General features: G+C 43.5%; 1 pseudogene; it reads right to left on the bottom strand.

Moving 5' to 3' along the window:
• Window positions 1-1,931: 1,931 nt before the first annotated feature.
• LOC118089143 (transcription factor GATA-5 pseudogene) lies at window positions 1,932-2,578 on the bottom strand (annotated as a pseudogene).
• Window positions 2,579-20,032: the final 17,454 nt, after the last annotated feature.

Raw genomic sequence — 20,032 nt, 5'->3', positions numbered from 1 at the left:
TGAAAACTGCCCATTTCTTTTGGCAATCGGAAGGCCTCAAAAATGACATTTCTAGTCTATGTTATGCAGAGATGGGTTGAGAAGAGAAGGATTGCCTCCTCATTGCCTCAGCAGTGGGGATGCATATATTGACCATAAGAGGAAGGCAAGTGAAGTCATTTGAGAATGAAAGAAGAAGAAGAAGAAGAAGAAGAAGAAGAAGAAGAAGAAGAAGAAGAAGAAGAAGACATAACTTAATTAAAACGAACCCCATAAAACTATCAAATATGGGAGAGCCTCCTTGATGCTGCTAGAATACGAAATAATACAAGTGGCTTGAGCTCATCAGAGCAGTCTCTCCAAAAATTCAAAATTTGTTTCAGCTTGTTTGAAGCTTTCCTACCACAGCACGTCTCATTCGGTTATGTGTGTGTGGACAGCAGCACCCACCTTAATTCTAATCTCAAAAAGGCTTTTTGAGTTTAGCAAAGTCATATCAGCTTCATACTGCAGCCGGAGCGATTGCTTCGCCTGCTACAGATGTACTATTGCTCAGTGGCTCAAAGAGGATCACACCAGCTCCATGAGAATCACGGAGGGAATACATCATCTGATATCTGAAGTGTTTACAATAAGCTGAGCAGCAGGGAAGTGACCTATTACCAAGCATCTAAAACAGAATGTTGACTTATTTGTTCCTTTGCATCTGTCCCTTGAGGTAGCACCTAAATCCTACCGTTATTTATTTAGGAGCAGAGGCTTTCTTTCTCTTCAGTTTGGTTCCAGCTGTGACAACTCTCATGGAGAAACTAATTCAACTCCTAGTGGGCGTATGATCCCGTGGTATGTCTGCAGGTGGTTTTGTTACAAAGGCAAAGACAAAACCAACTCAGAGCTGGTTTGCAGCTCAATCATGAAACATTTTTCCCCCTGCAATGCCACAGGAAAACAATGGATAGATAACACGCCCCTTGTGTGAAAATAGTATGACGTCTGGTTTGCTACAATGTCTTAACCTGTTTGGAAGCTCCTCTACTATCTTTTCCAGTGGCCAGCCATACTTATTCAGTATGTTTCTGCCTATGAAAGGAAGGCACAGAAGATACCTACAGTGGAAGAATGGCAAATAAAGATGCTGGGCTATATGGAACTTGCTGACCTGACCGGAAGACTACGCGACCGGGGAGAAGAGAAGGTGGAAGAGGAATGGAAGAAATTTAGAATTTATTATAAAAAAAAATATTGTAGAATTGATGTATGAGGAGAATTATAAGCAATTGTGAAGTTGCAGGTTAAGAAATTAAGTGAGATATAATTGAAAATAGGTTAGAATATTATAATGAGTTGTAAAATTGAGAAAAGGATACTGTAATTAGATTTGGATAATAAGATATAGAATTTGCCAAGAATGATATGCAATGAACCGTTAGAAGGGGGACCCGGGGAAGTCCCCTACTAAAATGAGAAAAAATGGAATGTATATGTTGTTGTTGTTGTTGTTGTTGTTGTTGTTGTTGTTGTTTTGTTTTGTTTTAATTTTTTGTTTTTTTATTTTCTATATTTGAATACGGATGTTATAACAATGTATAATTATATGGATGTTATTCCTTTCTTTTTATAAAATTTAATAAAAATTATATTATACACACACACACACACACACACACACACACACATACACACACACACACACACTTATTCAGTATGTTTCAACAGGAAGAGGGGATGGCATGGTGTGACAGCAAAGGCTGCAGCCTGAGCCATGAGGGGAAAGGAAGGCAGCAGCAGCAACAGCAGCAGTAACAACAACAACAACGAAATGACAATACCCTCCTTCTTGCCACTGCCACCAAGCAGATTATCTCCTCCCCATCCTTGGTTGCCTCCACTACAAAACACGTCGAAATTTAGACATTTAATGACTCCTTGTATTGGGTTGAGTGGCAGAGCACCTAAGGTGTGAGGTAGTGCCCTGTCCCATCTTTCCTCCAAAGTGGAGTGGACATCGCTCCACAGTTAACACATTCTCTGCCATCTCCGGGGAATTCCTCCAATAACTCAAATGTGGGTCTCCGGCCAGGCAAGCCCCCCTGTCGTGTCTTAAGGCTGTGCAAGACGGTGCTCTCAAAGTGCCCCACAGTCCAAGATGGCGGCATCTCCGCAGAGCTGACGTAAGCCCCAGGATAAGGGCTGGAGTAGGACCCGTTGACCGAGCGCACCAGAGCATTGCCATACTGGTCACGCCCCCCCCCCGGAGCCCAGCAACAAGGGGCTCTGGTAGCCTGCCTCTTGTCCAGCACCGCTACCGCCAGGGGGGCTTTGGGAGTAGGAGAACCCTGGCGGCGCATGAGGGCTGCTGGCATTGAAGTGCAAGCCCTCGGCACTGGCCGGCTGCACCCATCCTGGGTGGCTACTCAGGGGGTGGCCCTGGTGGGCGGGTTCGCAGCTCTGCAGGTAAGGCAGGCTCTGGAGCATGGAAGGCATCCGGCTGGTGGGAACGTAGACGGCAGGGCTGGCTGGCGAGTGCAGGAAGTTGCTGGAGTCATGGGAAGTATGCCAATTGGCCAGGGTTGGGGGCAAGAGTTAAGCTCTGGTACATTTTGTATCCTTCAAAGCAGGAGCAGTGCAGCTGGTGGGGCACAAACAAGGCAGTTGGGCAGCAAGGGCCGGAGGTTTGACATGAAGAACTCGACTAATCCTCCCACACAGATACAACTGAAGCAGCTTTCAGGCACGTAAAAGGGGATCAGGAAACGAACCTCCTTAGTGAGAGAAAGGAGGCAAGAACCAGGCGAAGGACATGTTAAATGGGGGGACAAGAAAAAGAGGAAACTGGAGTGGGGTCGGCAGAGGGGCTGTTGGAGAGAGGAAGCTGGGCTGGAGTGGTCGAGAGACAGAGTGGGTTGAGATTTAATGTAATTAAGGGACGGATTAAATGGTTTGAAACTGGACTGTATATAAGAGCTGGTTGGGACATCCAGGGGAATGTAATCCGGTTGAGGAGAGGGGATTTAGAATTTATTTGATAAAGGTGAGATGCTAGAATTGTTAGAGTGTATAAGTTACAATATGTTTAGTGAAAATTAATAGGCTAAAGGGAATAATTAGAGGAATAAGTAGTATATTATGTGGTTTAAAGAATTTTATATAAGGTATTATTTTAAGTTTTAAATTGATGGTTTTGGAATCATTTAATTATGAAAATTGCTAATATGGGATATAACTAGACTCGGGAAGGGAGGAACGGGGAAGTCGAAGTTATGACAGAGTTATTAACACAAGATTGGTTTTTTTCTTTTTTCTTTTTGTAATTTTCTTTTTTTCTTTTCTTTTTTCTCTTTTTTCTTATGCTCCTTTTTATAGGGTATTATGATGTAATATAATGATGTGAATGAAATCTTAAGTTGAAAATACTAATAAATATAATTTTTTTTAAAAAAAAAAAGTAAAAGGGGGTCAGGAAAACATGCAATTCTTTCCAGAGCAGCCCTGCTTTCTTTCCTGGTCCTGGCTGATTCAAACCAGTATTACAGGTGTGTGAGGTAAGTAACAATGGCTCAGGCCATCACTCCCCAACCCAACCCCCAATCTATATTTTTTACTTTTTAGCAAGGCTTTAAAGTTTGATCCATTACCCATTAGAACAAATAATACCTACACATTTTCTAGACTATTTCCCTAACCCTGGGAATGACTTTGTAGCTGATTAACTCATCTGCCAAACGAAGCCTCCCACTGATGTAAACTGCCAGCTGATGCCCCCCCCCTTCTTGGTTCAGTGTAAAATACAGAGGTGATACAATAAGGTGCCCAACCTCCGACAGGTGCGCCCTGTTCCTTTTGGATTACTCTGTCAAGTACTGCAGGGGGGAGGATGAGAGAAAATGTTGGATTCCCCTAGGGAAAAGCAGAGTTGGCCTCAGGGCTGTCATCAGCATATGCGGTGCCGGGGTGCAAATATCTGCCCGGCGCCGCCCCCCCGCCCCCCGTTTGCCCATAGGAGGACTGTGGTGGAGCAGATCCCCTAGCTGTTAATGCCAAAGTTATTTCTCCCTGCTTTTTTGTTTCCCACTGTTTGCCTTCCCTCTTCTCCTTTCCCTAAACTAGGGAATGGAACAATTTTCTCCTGGTTTGGAGCTAAGAAACAAGAGCATTGTTTTAGGCACCCCCCCTTCTCAGCTTAGATTAATTTACACACTTAAGATTGCAAAGCACAGAATTGACCAGAAAGCTCAGGAACCAAGAAGACAAAAACTTTAGCAAAGAATCGGAACTCGTTTATCTTGCAGATGAAAACTTCAGCAGGACTGCAATAACACTTGTAATGTAGCAAGTACTATGCAAATAATGGAGTGATATATAAAATGGACTATTGAATAATATGCAGTTGAAAAGGTTAACAATAGGACCTATGGAGGGGATGGTGGGAAGTCCAGAGATTTGGAGGAATCTACAAGTGTTATAATTTCAGACTTGTAAAATCAAATAAAAATTATTATTTTTTAAAAAAAGAAATATTGCAAAGCACTTGCAAACATCTTTGAATATATTAAGGACTTTCTTTTCCCCTTCTTTTTCTTCAGCAAGAAGAAATGGCCTGGCTCACACTGCCTTGTGTACGCTAAACCCTGGCTTTGGTCCATGGAAAAGCTGGAAAAGAGCTTGCATAATGTCCCAGAGTACCATCTCCCAGAAAATAAACCATATTCAGAGGAGAACATTCATAATTCAGGGTGTGAAAACCTGGCAACTGCAAGAGGCCAACTTTGTGCAACACAAAGATTGCTCGGAGAGCCTGGGAGGCTGGTCGGCTTGATGTCAATGCTGTTGTTTTTATCAATCCAGATGCAGATGCAAGAATTCAATATGCATCTGCTTTCCCAACCAACAAGGGGAGGGGTTGATAATGGAAAGAAGACTACTACTTATGTTAAAGAATGATTATATTCAGGCAGATAGGAAAATGTGAACAGCCTGCACATGGAGGAATTGTTCCGGAATCTCCAACCTGCAATTGTCCCACTGAAGGCATTTATTCAAATTCCCTTTGAGAGGCTGTTGTTTTGCTTTCTTTCATGATGGCTATGCCATTGCCTTGCAAGTTTGGAAAGATCTGTTTGGGGGCACAGCCCGTGGGGATGTAGGTTGGTCTTTTCAACAAGCAGGGGAAGGACAAGGTGTCCATAAGCAAACAGCCTTCCTTTCAGCATGGCCAGAACGAAAAAAGTACATTGCATTGAAGCATATGGCACTGTGTATGTGAAACATTTAGGTAGCCGTAACAAATCAGAGACATCACCTTGCCGACAAAGATCCATATAGTTAAAGGTATGGTTTTCCCAGTAGTGATGTATGGAAGTGAGAGCTGGACCATAAAGAAGGCTGATCGCCAAAGAATTGATGCTTTTGAATTATGGTGCTAGAGGAGACTCTGGAGAGTCCCATGGACTGCAAGAAGATCAAACCTATCCATTCTGAGGGAAATCAGCCCTGAGTGCTCACTGGAAGAACAGATCCTGAAGCTGAGGCTCCAATACTTTGGCCACCTTATGAGAAGAGAAGACTCCCTGGAAAAGACCCTGATGTTGGGAAAGACGGAGGGCACTAGGAGAAGGGGACGACAGAGGACGAGATGGTTGGACAGTGTTCTCGAAGCTACGAACATGAGTTTGACCAAACTGCGGGAGGCAGTGGAAGACAGGAGTGCCTGGCGTGCTCTGGTCCATGGGGTCACGAAGAGTTGGACACGACTAAACAACTAAACAACAACAAATCATCATAACATTACCACAATTAGACTAGAGATAGATTAGTGTTGTTGATTATCCAGAGAGCTGGAGATGGCCTGAAAGAGCATAACTGTCTGCTGTGTTGCACAAGACACACTCATGCATTTATTTCCTAGAATCACAGCATTCTAAAAGGGATCCACATTTGTCCAACCATCCAGGCAAGACATGCAATGCAAAATGAAACTACAGAATCCCTGATGGAAGGCCACCTACCCTCTGCTTAAACACCTCCAGTGAAAGAGAGCCCACCAGAGGGTGTCTGATCACTGTTCCATCACTCCAGCAGCAAGGACGTTTCTCCTACTGTTTGGCCAAAACCTGCTTCCTTAATAATTTCATGTATAGGTTCTGCCTTCCAAAAGCAGAGTGAATGAAGCCATAACCAAAGCAACATATGCTGGATCATGCAATTCTGAACAGATAAAAAGGTTTTCACCTGATTCCAAGATGACATCTACCTGTAACCTGATGCAGGTGGGCATAGGCGAGGAGGCAAATCCATCAACTGGGCATCATGACTGAAAATGCCATCTGCTGGACATAAACTAACCCAAAATGGAAGAAGGTCAGGTAGGAGAACCTCATGTGATGGCTGCAGAGCTCAGGCAGCAGGCTTATGAATGATTATCAAGTTCACTGAAAACTCGGCAAAAATGCTTTGAACAGAGATTATAGCAGGGCAGAAGAAATGAGTGTGTATATACCATGCCCAATTTATTTGCTAGGCAACTTTAAAACTTGGTCGGGGGGTGGGTGGGATGATTTTACTCTAATCCAGTGGTTCCCAACCTTTTTTTAAGCCATGACCCACCTAAGCATCTCTAAAATCCTGGTGCCCCTCCCCCCCATGTGACATGTGATTCTTATTATTCAAAAAGTGAACTATTCACGTGGAAGAAGCCTAAAAAGGCCATTAACTTCCAAGCTGTCCCCCTTAAAAATCAAATTGCCCCCCTGTGGGGCGTGTGCCCCATGTTGGGAACCATGGCTCTAATCAAATATTTAGGCTACCCATGCACAACAATTTGTGTAATTGACTACTTCGTATATGTGTCTCAGGCAGCAGAGGAAACAACCCCTACGGCAGGAATGGGTAAGACAAGGAAAAGTTCTTACCATCTGCTTTTTTATTCAATATTTACACATAGAGGCTTGGAATGAATGCAGCCTCTTGGAATAATGATGTCTCAAGTGACTCTCCACCCCCCATTTATCCCACTTCCTCATTCATCACCTTCTCCCCTATGGGTGGCACTGAAGGTCTTTTGCTTCTGAGCCCTTTGCTCTACTACTTTCAAGGCTCACCAGGTTCTGGGAGAGGGGGGAGGGTGTCCGGAATGCTTCCTAAAGACACTGTGTCCATTAGCTGTTGCTCTCCTGGTGCTTCCTCCTCCTCCTCCTCCTCCTCTTCCTCCTCCTCCTCCTCCTCCCCCCTCCCATTATTTTCCAGCTTTCCCCCTCATCTGCCTCTGAGCTGCAATCTCCCTCTAACCCCTGTTGTAATTCTGAACTGTCTTCTTCTCTGCAAGGGTCAGGCTGGGGAAGCAGTCTCCACCATTCCTCCTCTGCCCAGCCCCTGACAATGTGTGTGGTTCATTCATAATTTCATTGAAACAATAACTAGCCTGAGAATACCATTAGAGTTGCGTAAGAATTAGGATTGATGTGCGGGTGCTGGGAAGGAGGAAGGGGCAGCGTAAGTTTCAGAATGGGAAATGAGAGAAAGCACAGAGGAGGCTAGGGGTCAATGTGCCCAGATGTATTTGTCTCATCGTGCCTTTTTTCCAACCCTCCAATGCTTCTTAGAGCCATGCAAATATATCTAGATGAAATAGTATGGGATACAGACAAGTTATTTCTCATATTGGGAACAACATTGATGTCAACAAAATTGCTTCATTAACTAGAAGCACTTTGCAGGTTGAAACTGCTATATCAGAAGACTAAAGATTTTTGACATTACAGATTACTGAAGATATGGAGCAAATGGAATAGGAAGAGATTTAGAAGTATTATGTTCTGCAAATAACCTGATCAGAGTGGGTAGAGAGAAACCAGTGAATCAAGCTAAGCATGGATTTTTCTTTCCCCCCTTTTTCTAAATGACCTTTCTTAATGGATCTGCAGAAATTCCGATGCAGAGCAGAAATGTGTATATTGTGTCACATCATTCTAAAAGCTGATGTACTGCATTGCAACAATATGAGAAAAAGCAGTAATAAATGGAATCGGTTTTTCCCCCAGATGTGTCGCTTGAATATGATAGTTGTTATCTGTATAAATGTACTCTGGTCAATGGAAAAGCAGAAGCCTTACAGTATGCATTTTCTCAGCATCTGCAAATTCAGCAGACGCTTGATTTCATCACTACGTTTGCATGTACTGAAAAATTCTGTTCTCAACAATGAGATGGAGAGAGAGAGAAAATGAAAATTATGTGCATTTAGGAAGCGGGGCATATTTTTAATGCTAACTTGTCAGAAGGAACAAAATTACCACTTCCAGTGAGTCATGATCCTTCAGCAAGACACATTTCCATTCCCCATATGAAAATGGAATTTGCAGAGCACCACATCTGAATTTTATGCAGTGGTTGACAATAAAACCTGTTTGGGTTATTGCCATATGAATAAACAAGCTCATGCTGCATGCCATGTAGCTTCTGAAGCATATTGCAGAATCTTACTCCTGAGAGGGAAACTGCTATTAAAAGAGATTGGAAAGATGTGATTCTAGGAATTCTATCAAAAGCACATAATCTTCACTGGATTGTCAGAGCTTGTTCCAGAAGGCAAATTCCTAATAATAATAACAATAATGTAGAAAATGTGCTAAAGGAAATGAGATATGGAAATGTCATCTAAAATATGAAACACACTACTTGGGCTCAGTGCTAATACCTCTTGTACTTTTATTGATTGTTTTAGGCCACCTTTTTATGACATTGAACAGGGGTCAGCAACCTTTTTCAGCTGTGGGCCAGTCCACCGTCCCTCAGACCATGTGGTGGGATGGACTATATTTTGGAAAGAAGAAAAAAAAGATGAACGAATTCCTATGCCCCACAAATAACCCAGAGATGCTTTTTTAAATAAAAGGACACATTCTATTCATGTAAAAACACACTGATTCCCGGACCGTCCGCAGGCTGGAATTAGAAGGTGATTGGGCCAGATCCATCCCCTGGGCCTTAAATTGCCTACCCCTGACATTGAACATGATCCTACCACATCTAAATGCATTTGAGTCTCATTGATTTTTTTTTAAAGATACAAACATATGTATGTCTGTTTGTTTATCTTATTTAAGGCATGATCCAGGCTATGCTAAGACATGATCCAATCCCATTGCTCTCATGAGCCCAATTAATTTCATTGCAAAGATTCAACCATAAATTTAAATCTCCCACTGAAATAGTAATCATTTCCATTGGGCATACATTTTGCCTGAGCTGGAACCTCCAAATTCCCGTCATATTTCAATACTGTGAAATTTGGCAGCACTTGCAGATCTGCAAATCCCCTCCTTGTCCAAGCTATTGTATTTTCCCTTGAAATGCCTGCAGATGCCACAGCAGGGAGCTCCAAATTAGGCTCAGGCATAAGTTCTGTCCCGTGTCCATCCACTGGTCACTGCACCTCTAATTAAAATTACACCTCAAAGACTTCACAAACAATAACTCCATCAAAGGCTTTTTGTTTGGCGTTGGTTGTTGTTTTTTTGCAGTCTGTATCTGGGCTCCTGCCCTTATTTTCCTTGCTTCTAAAAATAAAAAGGTACTTTCAAGGTTTTCTTGCTACAGCTGATTTTGACAAACACTTCTGGCTGTGTTTCAGAAATGGCTGGCCCACTGGAGCGGACTCACAAAGCTAGTTTATTGCTGGATGGGCTGCTTTTGCTTACTGAGAAGGGAAAGGCTTTCACCAAGGTGCTTTCACTGTGAGGACCTCCCCACTGCCTTGCGCCTCTTCCTCCCAGTAAGCAACAGTGACTCACCTGTCAGCTGCCCACCCACCCAGCATGCCACTCCTGCTCTGTTTGATATGTCTCCAAATGCACCAAACTCCAGCATTTCTCTATGAGATGAAGTGGAGATAAACTAACTGCATGGAGACCTCGTTTTGCCTTGCACCAGGTTCATCTGTATTCGAGGCAGGAGGAGGGATATTAGGTTGTCCTCAAGTCCTCTTCCCCTTAAAGGCAAATGTTCTACACGAACAATAGTAAACAACTTAGTTTGACAGCTCCCAGGTTGCGAGAACATAGTGTGCCATGCATTAATTAACCGGAGCTGAAAGAATGGGAAGTGGAAGAAGATTAAATCCAGCCAAGTGAATAAATTGATTGAAGGAGAGGACTTTGCTGTCAAATGCTCCACTTAATGATGTTTAATTATGTATTGTTAGCAAGTTATGTTTGCTTCCCTTGAACACAGGATCATTAAGGAAATTTTGGTTCCTGGCCATTGGTGTACACAATTAAGCCACTCTCAAGTAGAAGGCATCAAGTTGCCAGATTGGAGATGTCTTGGCCAGCGCTTTTTAGTTCAGATTATGCAAGGGCTATGTGAAAGCAATGGCCTAATATAAAACGAATGCATAGTCCTTGTGCTGGATGTATTCCACTCGGAATTAGTGAACCTATGGCAGGTTTTTGTCATAAATATCAAAAGGGATTCGGATGATATGGCAGGAATTTACAGAGAACCAGATCGCCCATGCCAACACAATCACCCGAATAAAATCCGTATAGACTAAAACAAGTATCCATCATTTACAGTTCCTGAATTTTATTGTGAGGAAGTGTTAATTCAGTTCAAAATTATGCTGAGCAGCAGTGACAGACTTATGGACCAGAGGCCTGAGTTTGAAATTGTGAGGTTTTGGCACAGAAAATTATTTTCATATTCCACTTTCAAGAGTCATTCAGAAAGCATAACACACAGAGAGGGAGGGAGGGAGAGATGCAAACAGAAAAGTCAGGTGGCTTTAAAAATGTATGCAAATTGTTCTCACCTTGAAAAATTATAATACTTGTGATGTTGAAATGATGCAGCTAGCTGATCAGAAGATGGCTCTCCCACATGTTACAAGTTAATGGCACAACAGTGGTCACCATCTCTTCTCTTTCTAAAGATATAACATGGGAAGGATAAATGGATGTTACTAGATTAGGCCTTGCTCCCAACATCCGTAGCCTGGTGGTAGACAATCTGCTTTGCATGCTGAAGGTCCCAAATTCAACCCCTAGCATCTCCAAGTAGGAGTCACAAAGACCTCTGCCCTAAAACTTTGGAGAGCCACTGCTAGTCGGTATTGACAATACTGAGCTGGATGGTCAATGGTCTGTGACTCTGTATCTTGAATCATTCTATGCGCATTTGAGTAAGCGCACTAATACAGTGGTCCCTCGACTTACGAACTTAATCCATTCCGAATGCACATTCGTAGGTTGAAAATTTCGTAAGTCGAAAAGCGCATTCCCATAGGAAAAAGAATATTCGGAAAAATCCGTAAGTCGAGGAAACCCCATTTTAAAATTCATAAGTCGAGGAAACCACATTTAAAAGCGCCAACGGCTTCTGTTCGGATGTAGAAAAATTTGTAAGCGTGCGGCCATTTGTCCCGTTCGTAAGTCAAAAACATCGGATGTTGAGTAACTCATAAGTCAAGGGACCACTTTAATCTTCTACATAATGTACATCAATGGGAACACTGGAATATCAATATGTACAGCCCTGTTTCTCCCAATTTGAGAAAAGGCAATAACACATAAGTAGGGCTTCTAGCACATCACAAACCAGTGACAGGAATTAAATAAGATATATTTGGAAGCTGGTCTCTTTAACTCCCCAAAGTTGAAAGGTGCATTGACCATAAGATTTTATTCAGAGTCCAATATAGAGCTGCAGAAAACAGCCCACCTCAGTGGGAGATGTTTAGCCCATCGGTTGCTCATTCCAGCTGGTCTGAGTCTGTTTCATTATTTCTACCACCACCATTTGGGTTTTTTGCATAGCTGTCAAGTTTTCCCTTTTCTCGCGAGGAAGCCTATTCAGCATAAGGGAATTTCCCTTTTAAAAAGGGAGAACTTGACAGCTATGGTTTTTTTGTGTGTTTGGGGGGATGGAACACACAACTTTAACTTTTTTTCTTTTTAGGGGAAGATGACATTTCCAGTCATGTTGGCCTCTACAGTGTGGATGAAACCTGCCAAATTTCAGACAAATAGGCCCAAGTAGCCTTTTGTGTTGGACGCATTTACATTTTTTAAATACCAAATTTATAAACCCACCCGCCCCTCTCTCCCGTGGGTGTGAGTGGAGTTTAAATCGGCAGGTAAGGTTACACTTTCTGATGGCATGTATCCTGCTAAATTTCAAAAAGATAGCAGCACTGATTTTCCTGCTAGTTTGGGGAGAGTGAAAAAAAATGTATTTTTTCATCCCTAGTGTATTGTGGGCAATTTGTGCAAAAACTGCAGGCATAGAGATGTGTTCCAGCAACTTCCTCTCCCTCATCGCTTGGACAGAATAAGGGAGAGGGAAGGGATTATGAAAGATAGTCTAGCTTCATATTACTGAGGAGGAACAGAGGTTTTTTGTAGGTAAGGGGATGATGCCTTACATCATATAATTTTGTTTTCTTTGTTTTCTTTTTTTGCAAATGTGAAATCTCTAGAAGCCCCTTCTAGGGTTCTAGGCTGTCTACATGTGGCCTTCATAGATCTTGTATAAGTTTAGAATACCAGAGAATTCTAATGAAAACAGGAATGGAAATTCCCAGTGTTTGCTTATGATTCCCATGTTTGGAATGGAAAGAAATCCAAGAAATATGATTAGTCTTCACTGTTGTTGTTGCATTCAGTCCACAAACAATATGCAATTGACACACACACACACACACACACACACACACACACACACACAAATTTGCATTGAAATGAATGTAGCAGAATAACGCAATAACAATTAACTTAATTCCCCCACAGCCGATATCAAGGCAAATAATGCAGTTCTTTTGTGGAAGGTGAACTGCAGTAGAAATGAAACAGTGTTGCATTCAACAAATAGTCGGCGGAACAGCAAAAGATGCCTTTTTTACATTCTTAGTCTAGATATAAACACAACTCTTAAAGAAGTGTTTTAACCACCTTCTCTACATAATTATCAGATAGAGCCTAATTAAAAACTAGGCATGCTTTCCTCAGGTGCATTTTCCATTTTATTTAAAGACTGTCCAATTGATTTACAGAAGGGACAGCAACTAAATGAATACCTCAATATAAGTGACAGAATATTTAGGGTATCTGGATAATTTGATCAAGTTTCCCTGGAAGTGAATATTTTCCTTCGCCTCCACTGGTTGTAAAGTGAGCAGTGATTGACTGTGTGTCTGAACATACAGTACATCAAGGAATTCAGAAACTGTGTTGATCCAATTACTTGATCCGGTGCTGGCAACCATCTCTGATGCTCTCTACAAAATATGACCCAGTGCCCAAGAGTGACAGGGCTATCCATCCTCAAATCTGGAAACAGCCCACTACAGGGTAAGGCACCACATTTTCAGCCCAGCTGGCAAAAGCCACATTTGAATCCTTCATATCCCAGCAGCAGTACTCAACCTCAGCTCTTTGCTACCGGTACATTATTTGCTTTTCACCTATGTTGGCTAAACCAATAAATTTCACTAAATAAGTCTGGTTTCCGAACGACAGATGCATCCACCTTTGCTTATCAGGTTCTCCCAAGAAATTCATCCTGCTAGTCAAGAAGAAAACAATGATTAAATCCCAGCACTCTCTTTCACCATCTCTCCGTATCATCTGAATCAGGAGAGTCAGTGCAGGACCAAAGGTGGTAACGTGGTGGATGTGGGCTGATAAACTGAAGTTGAATGCAGACAAGATGAAGGTTTTGTGGGTGGGTAGTTCTCAAGTCCTGGAATTGCTTGGTGAGCCTGCTGTAGGCAGAGGCGTAGGAAGGGGGGTTGGTGGATGTGGTCCACCCCGGATGTCATGACTGAGGGGGGTGACAAAATAGAAGGGGAGTGGGCGGCACACCTCATGCCCAGCAGCGCCAGAGAGCAGCCCTCCTCAGCCGTGGCGAGGCGCACTCAGTCACAGCAGCTCCGTTTCTGGGTCATGCCTGACCCAGATGTGGAGAGCAGGAGGAGATTGAGCAGCACTCTCCACGCCCCGTGTCCCTTGGGAACACTCCCCATCCCCCCTCAGGAGCACACCCACCTTGGGCAGCATGGACATATGCTCCAACGCTGGCTGTAGGTGGGTTGCCCTCCCCTTGAAGGAACAGTTGAATAGTTTTGGGGTGCGCCTTGAGTCATCTTTGCCACTTGAGGCATAGGTGTTCCTATGCTCAGTTCAGCTGGTGTGCCAGCTATAACCATTTCTGGACAAAGATTTATCAATTGATGAGTTTTTATTTACAGTCATACCTCGGGTTACAGGCGCTTCAGGTTGCGTCTTTTCGGGTTGCGCAGCGAGCGAACCCGGAAGTACCCGAACGGGTTACTTCAAGGTTTCGGCACTTGCGCATGCGCAGAACCGCTAAATCGCGCTTTGTGCATGTGCAGAAGTGCCGAATTGCAACCCGCGCGTGCGCAGATGCAGCGCTGTGGGTTGCAAGTGCTGCGGGTTGCGAACGTGCCTCCCGCATGGATCACGTTCGCAACCCGAGTGTCCAATGTATTTATTCAATTTATATCCCAATTTATATCCTCCTGAAGGAGCTATCCCAAATGACAGCTTTGCCACAGTTTCCCATGTCCTGTTATCTTCCAAAATAGGCAATATGCCCTATGTTGGGCTGTTGAAAAGTTGCAACTACGGTAGTTGCAAAATGCAGTGGCTCAACAGCTGGTACATGCCTGGAGATGCTCACATATGAAACAAATTTTGAAGCAGCTACACTTTTTGGGCCAGATTTATGGTGTTTATGTTAGCAATTAAGTTTTAAAAGAGCTGGTCCCCAAACAGAGGCACCAATTTGTGCCAAAGATTGAGGGGGCCCAGGTAGATTGAGATCCTATTGAGCCCCTGAAGCCTTCAGCCAGTGCCCAACTTGGCCGATCGCTGGCACCAGTCCTGAAGGTAAACATCTATTCTCTTCCCTGCATTGATTATTTGCATTGGTTAATCCCTTTTTCTTTTCTTTTTTACAAAACAAGTTCTTATTTAGTCATTCTCATTTTTACTGACCGTCTTCATTGTGTTGTTTGAAATCTGGGGTGGGGTGGGGTTGACACCAGCAGCTGTGTCTCAATTTCACACCCAGATGAGGCAATGGATGAAATTCTCCCCCCCCCTCTTTTTTTGCCAACCTGACCAGTAAAGCTTTATTCTCAACCAATTGGGTGAGGTATATATTTTTATCACAAAGAAATGCAGCCATCCAGATGTGAAGCTAATGTGTTAGTGTCAGTCAGGAAGCAACCTCAAAGAGCTCTTATTATGCTTGTTAGTGTCCAAAATCTGGCTCACTTGGCAATTAAAAAAACCAACAACATACTGCTTTTGTCTTTTTGTCTTTTTAACTGGCAGAAAATGCAGGTTTGGGCCCGCCAAGTCTTCCTAGTTTGACTGAGTCCCTCTCATTATGGAATGGGACTTACCTACTTACTGATTATTTTAAAAAAAGGTTCCAGCAAAGGATTGAATCCCCACCCTTGTCTGTTTAGCCTTATGGATGCACCCACAATCCTTATGCCCCAGCTTAAAGCTGGAGAAGTCTGTGGCAGGAAATTGCTGCATTTGTGAGATGCTTTTGCACTGGTGACCTAGATACTCAGAGATAAAAAGACCGAGAAATGCTCTGTGGTTTTTAAAAGACAGATTCAACACCTGCTCAGATCAATGGGGCATCCTCCAAAGACTTCAAAAGATGGCGCCTCGGTCTCTCTAAGGTACCGCAATGTACGAGAGGCTTGTTTTCTGTTGTTTTCCTTCTCTTGCCTCCATGGCCACACGTCTTCCCTAACTAGCAGGGGATAAAAGCACCTGTAATGCTATTATCTAATGTGCAAGGGAGGCAATTTGCTTAATGCCACTAATGATTGTAACAATGCAAGCGGGTTAATGTAGTTAAATACAAGGGGGAGAAATGGAGCGAGTGGTTGCTTCTGCTCTTAGAAACCAGGTCACAGAGTCTATTTCAATGTCACACCAATAAAATGCTCCAAATACAGGCCACCGCTCAGAGACAGACAAGGAAGGTACGTTCTACAGTTTTGTTTGTTTTGCTCAAAATGTATGGGTCTCACACACCCAGCCTCTGCCCCACAATGCAACAACAAGGCAGTGCACAACAACATCAGCAAGAGTAAATTCCATCAAATGGTGGTAAAAATAGCGCAAAACAATGAACACTTTAAACAGTAGACTCAAAAGTCTGGACCAAGGGTGGATGTAGTCCAAGAGAGAACTTGTGGGCCACATTTGGCTGACAGGCCATAGGTCAGTTACCTATGAGGTATGGGATTACAGTCTCCAATGCTCTTTGAGCATTGTTTCTCACATGAAGGGGGAAACTGTGGTAAAGGGGGCAGTGGCGCGACTCATTTAACCCTGTCTCCTAATTTACACGTCCACCATTTAGGGGCATAACTTCTGAAGCAGGGAGCCTGATCTGTGCCTGGAGGCTTCTCTAGCAATGTAGAGTCCTGGTCACCTGGATATCTCAGGGAGCCCTGGTTCCCATATGAACTTCCTCATCACTTCAGATTGGCTGAGGAGACCCTGCTGCGAATTCATACCCTGAGGCCAGATTGTCCTGCACAAAAAAAACAAACAAACAGGGCTTGCTTCTGGTTGTGTGCTTAAGCTGTGTGCGGCAATGCGAGGGGCAGGGCAGATTAACTCATTTAAAAGTTCTTCTTGGGTACAACTTTCTTCTTTGGGGACAACTTGCTCATCCACTTGGTGGTTTGGGGCCCTGGAGAATGGTGATGCAGAAATGTGTTTTGGGGGCAGAAGGAAATAGTTCAGGGCAGAAGGACAGGAGCTTGTTGCCCTTACAGCTGCAGGCATGTGCTTGAAATATGGATGTTTAGCTCCTGCACTGATAACTTTCCCTTTGCACGCTCTGTTCATGTTTGAAGTGTCCCATAGTTAAACCCAGCTATGGGCATCAGTGTTTTATTTCAGACTTCATCTGCAATGACTTTCAAGAAACTTCAGTAGACACTGATATCTCAACAGGGTTGACACCTGTCTAATAGTAATTGGAAGAGAATTTCATGATAAAACAAAGGTGAAGGACCCTTGGACGGTTAAGTCCAGTCAAAGGAGACTATGGGGTTGCAGCGCTCATCTCACTTTCAGGCTGAAGGAGCCGGCAATTGTCCACAGACAGCTTTCCAGGTCATGTGGCCAGGATGACTAAACTGCTTCTGGCACAATGGGACAGTGTGACAGAAACCAGAGCGTACGGAAATGCCTTTTACCTTCCCGCCACAGCGGTACCTATTTATCTTCTTGCACTGGCGTGCTTTTGAACTGCTAGGTTGGCAGGAGCTGGGACAGAGCAACGGGAGCTCACCCCATCATGGGGATTCGAACCACGGACCTTCCAATCGGCAAGCCCAAGACGCTCATTTGCTATCATAGACCAGACTTTGGAGACACATGGCACAATCAAAACAACTCCCAACGGATTACTTCAGTGTGGCAGCTATTATGGGGTATAAAAGGTAAGGTGGGTTACGTGGGGTATTGATCTTCTCAAGTAGCAAGGTCCCAAGTTCTTAAGGACTTTCTATACTAACACCAGACCATAAAATTTGCCCAGCGGTATATGGCAGCCAGTGTGGTTCCATCAACAAATATGTTAGCTGGTGATGGTAGATTGAGGCAGCACTCTTGATACTACATTCTGGACCAACAGCAGCATCCTCCCCCCCCCACCCCCGGCAGCCTGGCAGTAACTGAGATGGGAGATTGCTATTCTTCTGCAGTTCTCAGTTTTATTTGGGATGTATTTAATACATTTGTGCTTGCTTCCACCCATTTCTCTGAAAACCACCTTGAAATCCTTCTTGGTTTGAAAGCGGTATACAAATCACTACCCTAATAAGAATAACAGCAGCAAGAGTAACATGGCAAAGGTCTGAAAGAATCTGCAGGGCAGAAACTTGAGGGGTATGTTCCTCTGCTTTTCTACAGTTTTACTGCTAAGCAAGTGATTATTCAGAATAGACTGAGGTTCACGGCACTGTGAGAAGGAGAATCGAGTTCACTTTGCCTCTCTGCATTGTGGAGCAGCTTCCATTGTGAATAATGTAAAGCCTTTAAAAAATACAGCCTCTATGAGGCTATGATGTTGGGACATTCATAAGCATAAGTGCTTGCTTAAATTTGAAAATCAATAGATTTTTTTATTATTATTCTTATGTGTGAGCAACACCTCCTCACTGTCTTTATTGCCCTGTCTATGGGGCCATGTGATGTGCTTCTCAATCTTTGCCTCATCATACTGAAAGTCTGCTCCATAAAACCTTTCCCTCACTATACTTAAGCAGTAAATCATGGCAGCACATTAACTGCAAACTGTATTTACCGTCACTGTACTCCCATCAGGCAAGCCAGAGTATAGAATGGATTCTGCCTACACTTTGGCAGAATGTATAAAATAGATGATTGGAATCAGCCAAATGGACACGTTTCATTCTGCCTTTGCTCCAGTGAGCATTTCAAGGAATAGACACAAAGGTTGTTCCAGTACTGTGGATACGGAAATATTATTTCTTGCATTCCACTGCCACCCCTCCCAACCCCATCTATTTCAGTTGGATTCTACATTGACCGTATCAATTAATTAGAAGAAGGACATGCAGCTTATTCAGCCCAGAGGGCCAGATCAGGAATTCATAGCAAGCAGGATGGTCAGAGCAAATATCAGTGCATTTTGCATATTAAATTCGTGATGCGAGAGGATGCCAAGCTGAGGTTCATGCCCATGTTGGCTTGTGTTGCAATGTAATTATCCTGAAATTATTATCCGCCACAAGTGCAAATATATAATTCAGCTGGTCAAAAATGCAAACACAGAGAGAAAGAGAAATTGATCAAAACTGTGGAAAGGACAGACAGAGCAATCCTAAACCCCATTGCAGTTGGGCAGCGAGATCCCTACAGGCAGCAGAAAGCTGGAGTATGGTGCTTGGATGGGGAGGAATTGAACCAGCGCAGGATCCCAAGCTGGCCCTGCTGCCATCACATAATGTCATCTGATCTGATCGTTCAGATGTCAGATTGTTCAATTGCCTGTCATGCCAGCTCAATTATTTTCCTCTGGTGGGGTAGGCAACCAGTGGCATGGTGTGGGTTGCTAGCACCTGGGGCCGTGCAGAACGGGGAGTGGGAGAGAGGGAAAACAGACGGACTACGCATGCACATTCAACTGCCTAACAGAATCTGTCTCACCCAGGAGAGCACAGAAATAAGGAAAGAAGAGATATTCCATTATCTGGAGAGTTCGCTTCCTGGTTCTCACGGAGAAGCCATTTTCAGTGGAACCCAGTGACAGAAGGACACGCCAGCACTGAGCGCTGAAATTTTGCACCCCTGACAATTTTGCACCCGGGGCAACTGCCCCTGTGACCCCCATGCTACACCATTGTGGGCAACAAAGCCTGGTGAGTAAGGAGGCCATGCTAGGTGGGTTATGGGTAAAGCAAGCAAGACTCTGGCAGGTCAGGAATGGAGTCAGAATGGAGTGTGGTGAAAAAAGGAGGAGGCAAACTAGGGAGAGTTTTGTGTATTAGTGTCTGAATTGGGGTGGAGCATTGGCTGCCATATGGTTTCAGCCTGGCTGGATCTGATAGGTTGCACAGAAAGCCAAGAAGATGGCAGAACTTACTGAATTTTCAGACCTCAGTATTGGCTACCTAATAAAACACAGTTTTACTTGTCAGACCAGTAATCTGCTACTTGATTGGGCTACCTGGTTTCCTGTAACAAAAGGTTTCCCCAAGGTCCCTCTACAAAATTGATTTCCAAAAGTTTGGCTCCTTCTAAACTATGAACATGCCAATCTTTCTCCATTCTTACTATTTGTAATGAACAGAATTGGATTCTTTATAAGGACCAGACAGAGTCAGTGCATCATTCAGCTCCAAATCAATCATCCAGTTTCAGTCTTCACTTAAAAAGTGTCCATCTGTAATACTGAAATAATTTTGTTAGGGCAATTTCCTCCCCTAATCCATTCAGTGCATAATGCCTTTTTAAAAAACAGGCCTTAT

This window comes from Zootoca vivipara, chromosome 7 (genome assembly GCF_965207765.1).
Source record: "Zootoca vivipara chromosome 7, rZooViv2.hap1.1, whole genome shotgun sequence".
Classification (NCBI taxonomy): domain Eukaryota; kingdom Metazoa; phylum Chordata; class Lepidosauria; order Squamata; family Lacertidae; genus Zootoca; species Zootoca vivipara.
This window is presented reverse-complemented; position numbering and strand designations above follow the sequence as displayed.